Genomic DNA, 5144 nt, shown 5'->3' with positions numbered 1-5144 from the left:
AGTATTGAAATATCGAAAGTCAGTTGTTTTAATATATGATAAAATCATAAAAAAGGAATTAAGTAGTTTCGCCATATATTAAAAGTCCAATATATAATAATTTGCAATCGTAATAAATGTTGGGTGTTTTAATTTAAATGCCCAAAAATTTTTATTTTGTTCAATCTGGCCATAATGGAAAATGTTATAAAAAACGCTTATTTTGAGGGGCTCTCACACTGGAATAAGTTGGGCATCCCATTATCCCTGGTATGAAGAACAAACGCAAAATGGATTTGTGTGTCGTGTATGGGCGAAACGAATTCACACAGATCGAACATACACGTGTGTCGTGTATGGGTCCTATTAGCAAATTATTTGTAAATATAATTAATGACATTGCTAGCAATGTACTGTCATTTTGGTGGTTTGACAGAACGGTTTTTATTTCCATTAAAACATACAACAGGTACATCCATGATGTCAGCAAATGTCAATTCGCCACACATTAACAACAGTAATTAAACAGTAATTAAATGCATCCATATGTATGCATAAATATGGTCGATGCTTTAATGATATTTGTTAGGATATGTAAAAATCATTATTTATATTTGATTAATTAATTTAATTGATAAATAAACATTATGGAGCAATAACTATATATAAATCTTTTCTTTTTAATACATTTGCAGTATAAATATACTTTTTATTTATTAGTATATTTATACTTTATTTCCCACATAAATTTTTTCATCTTCATAAATATTTTAAAAGTCCAAGAGTTAAAAAAAAATCGCTAACACCGCTCGAACCTATCTACAACACCATTTCGAGAATGATATCAAATGGTCACACAAGAACATTGCAAACATARTGGCAATCAATTTGACAGATTGTTAGCAGTGTACATTGCCTGGGGAGCTGCGGCGTAATAGCGCAGCACGGTAGTCAAATTAGCTTGCCATGTTATAATAATACCCAACGATTACCCTCCTCCCGCCCAACCGACCCGAGGGGCGCAATCCGCGAACGAGCGGAAATAGCCGAGTCATAAAAGGCAAGAGAGGTTTAGGCGTTGCGATCTTAAGCTGCTCAGCTACGAAAAAAAAAAACTCAACAGCCAAAATTAAGAATTAAAATTAAAGTTTATAAATTTTAAATGTTACATGCTAAGAGTAGATAAAATAATTTTTTAATGGTAAAGAGTGAGTCTGTTAGATCAAATGTGCTGGAATGAGAATTGAAATCATGACATACGSGGTGGAATGGTTCGTTTAGCTCAAAATTTGTTCTAGGAAATTTTAAAAGTAAGGGTCTAAAGTGCCTTATAGAGCGAGCGGGAACGTCAAAATTAATATCAGATAAAAGAGATGGGCTATAGACTGRCCCATTCATGAGTTTTACAAGAAATATTATACCAAGCATCTCCCTACGACTAGCGAGTGTCGGGAGATTTATAAGTTTTAAACGATTAGTGTAAGGGGGAAGATTTAAACTTGGATCCTAATGGAAATGATTTAATGCAAAAAGTAAAAATTGTTTTTGAACGGACTCTAACTCCGAATGGACTTGGTAAATAGATTTCCAAACCACAGATGTATACTCTAACATAGGCCTCACCAGAGATGTAAAAATAATTTTCGTGATAAGCGGATCTCTAATTCTCTTTGCTCCAACCTAAAGTTTTGTATTGCGTATCAAATAGGGTCTACAGATCTACGTGAAAAACACATCGCTTTCCATTTTTTAAGATTCAATGGCATGCCATTTCTATCACACCAAGAAAATAGGTTATTTAAGTCTGTTTGCAAGTGACATCTTTCACTATTTGAGGTGAATGATTTAAAAAGTTTTACATCGTCAGCATATAACAAAACGTTTGAAARCTTAACAACAGATGATATGTCATTAATAAATAACAAGAACCGAATTGGACCAAGATGGCTACCTTGAGGAAGGCCTGAAGCAACATTGATTATGTCAGAAAAAGTATCGTTAAATATGACTTGTTGAATTCTATTACTAAGATAAGAAGCCACCTATTTTAGAAATATTGGTTGAAAACCAAGAAGATCAAGTTTATTCAAAGGAATTGAATGGGATACTTTATAATTGCTTCAAAAAGTTTAGGTGATGGAGACAACTTTGCTATTCCCCTATAATTTTAATAGATGACCAAAACCCACTCTTATGTAAAGGAATTATAAATGACTTTTTCCATATAGATGGAAATAAGCCTTGCATAAGAGATGAATTAAATAGTTTTGTTAGGGGTTTGTATATACATTTGGCACATTTCTTAAGAAAGCATGAGGGAATCATATCTGGGCCATAATTGTATGATTGTTCTAACATAGAACAACTTCGGATTACCTATAATATTATTTTATACTTTATTTATGTATTTAGTATAACATATTTTGTTAAGTTCGGCAAATTGTCGACGCAACTTGGAATATTTTGAATAGTTAACAACTAAACCAGTTTTTTTTTTAAGTTTAAAAGCACGAGACTTTCTATTTTCTAATTTACATAATTCTTTCGAAAACCATAAATTAGAACTCATTTTTTGAGTAACAACACACTTCGGAACATATTTTTCAAATAAGTTTAAAATAGTTTCATTAAAGTGGGAAGCACTAAATTCAATATTGCCACTATAATCTGGCCAAGTTACGTTAGAAAGTTCGTAATTAATCTTCTTAAAATTAGCTTTTGCAAAGTTGAACCAAAAACAAAGGTCTTGTGTATTATTTTAGCAAAGTTAGCTATGATTTCGATGTAAATTTTTAAAGCAGGATGATACGGGTCCTCTGACCGAACCAAAGGTTCACATCGGACAACGGAGAATATTGAAGCGTTATCAACATAAACTAGATCTAAGAACTTACCAAACTCGTTTGAAATTAAATTAATTTGGGTAAGGCCCAACCCCAACATTTCATCTAAGAACTCGTTAAAACATAAGCGAGTACTAATAGGAGTGGTATGATCATCTATAGTTTTCCATGATACGCACGGTAAATTGAAATCCCTCAAAACAATCATGGAATCAGTATTGTTAGCCCTTGAGAAAACATTACTTATTAATGAAGCATGCTGCATATAAACAGATATATCCGAGTGAGGCGGTATATAAGATAAAATTAAGTAGATATGGCCACTATTAGCGCAAATACGAATGCACTTAAATTCTATGCAGTTTGGATGCGGAACATCGACTTCTTCAGATGGAATTGAAAAATGAACAGCAAACAAGACACCACCTCCTTTTCTGTTCAGCCGGTCATATCTATAGATTTCGAATTCACTCTTGAGTATTTCATTCTCAAGGATATGAGGCTTTAGCCAAGTCTCTGTAAAAGCAATGATTTCAAAGTTACAATGAATGCTGTTTAAATACAAATCAGAAAGTTTTGTATTAAGACCTCTAACATTTTGATAATAAATAGTCCGCGAATTGTTGTTAATTAGTTTTTTGTATTCACGGAATTTCTTGGCATTTTAGTGATAACTACAGGGGGCTTATCACGTTTGTGCTCGAATTCGCGTACAAAGACCCCAGATGGCCAGATTTTGTTCATGTTCTCAAAATCTTTTCCAGGCTTCTTTATATATATATTTTCTCAAAATGTTGCCTACTAATAAAACAAAAAGTGCAGCATTTTCTGCTCTTATCAAAACGTAACACTATGTTCGGACGGAAAATTGTGGAATCTAAGTCGTTGGGACCGACAATGTGTGTTTTCGAAGAGTTATCGCTGACAACTATCAATAGGGGGATTCTCGTGCTCTTTTAAGATTGCACGTTGACACAAAATGTTTTTTTTTTAGTTTTCCTACTAATTAGTATGAATCCTTCACTTTTCTATTGAGATAGAGGTTTTGAAAGGTTCGTTAGTCTTTCTTTGTTCTCTTATCATGTAAATAGTGAAACAGTTTTACAAGGTTTAAGTTATCCTTATTTATATATTATAATGCTGCCATATAATTAAGTCGTTTCGTTCCGTTCCATTGCTATCAATGTCATTTTATTGGTTTCAAAAGCTGCTTTCAATTGATCATTGTTGAAAGGGGTTGCATGAACATGCTAGAATGACAAAACAATCTGTTTTGTCTTTGCCGTTGAGGCAGAATTTTACATGTACATTTACTTGTTGTTGTTTTAACGGTTATCAGTTCCCATTAGGATGGTGAGGGTTATCAGTGTTGTCGTCGAYGTCATCTAACGGGAGGCCCAGGAAACGTGTTGTTTCGACGGGGTCGGACCAAAGGGTGTTAGATGGATGGGATTGGTTGGGCATACAAAGAGGTGGTCAGTGTCATGCGGAGACTCGTTGCATGCAGGACATACATTAGGTATGTCAGGGTCTATTCTGGATAAGTAGGAGTTTAGAACGAAGTTGCGCAAGGGTCACTCGCGTTTGCTATGGGTGGTGGTTTGACTCCAAGTACGCCATTCACGGCAAGGGAGTCGGTGAGGGTGTTGATGACTCCACTGTGAATGGCGGTCAGTGCCTGTAGAGAAGTCTGTTGCGTCCGAGGTCCTGTCGGTGTGTTGTGGTGTGTACGACGTGGTCAAAGAATGACCTCTTGATGCTCCCAGGAGGCGGTTCCGCTCCAAATAGATAACTGCAACAAATAGATAACTGTTTTACGAAAACATCCAAGCAGGAACTGATCAGGAACTGCTTGGAGAAGAGTTCATTATGCTCCTTAACTGGGAGCATAAGCGTCTCACTATGTAGGTGTTCAATGGGAGACATCAAGAGGCCTCCCGTCGTGATCCGGAGTGCTGTATTCTGGCAGGTGTGGAGTTTCCTAATCTACGCGCCATTGTGCTGCATAGTTAAGGACCGGCCGGCCGATTGCCTTGTAAGTTGCCAACAACGTTTCTCTGTCTTTTCCCCATGTGCTGCCGGCTAGCGACTTGAGGATTTTGTTGCGGCTCTGTACTTTGGCTATAATCGCGGTCGTATGGGGATAGAAGGAGAATAGACTATCGAAGGTGACACCTAAAATCTTAGGGTTATTGATAGTCGGAATTTTGACGCCGTCGACTAAGTTCCATTCTATACTCCTTCGTCCACTTCGTGAATATGGTCGCTATGGATTTGATGTGGGAAAGTTGGAGGTTCCGTGCAGTGAGGAAACGAGAAAGG

This window comes from Bactrocera latifrons, unplaced genomic scaffold (assembly GCF_001853355.1).
Source record: "Bactrocera latifrons isolate USDA-ARS-PBARC rearing strain unplaced genomic scaffold, ASM185335v1 scaffold_368, whole genome shotgun sequence".
Classification (NCBI taxonomy): Eukaryota; Metazoa; Arthropoda; class Insecta; order Diptera; family Tephritidae; genus Bactrocera; species Bactrocera latifrons.
Note: the sequence above shows the minus strand (reverse complement) of the source record.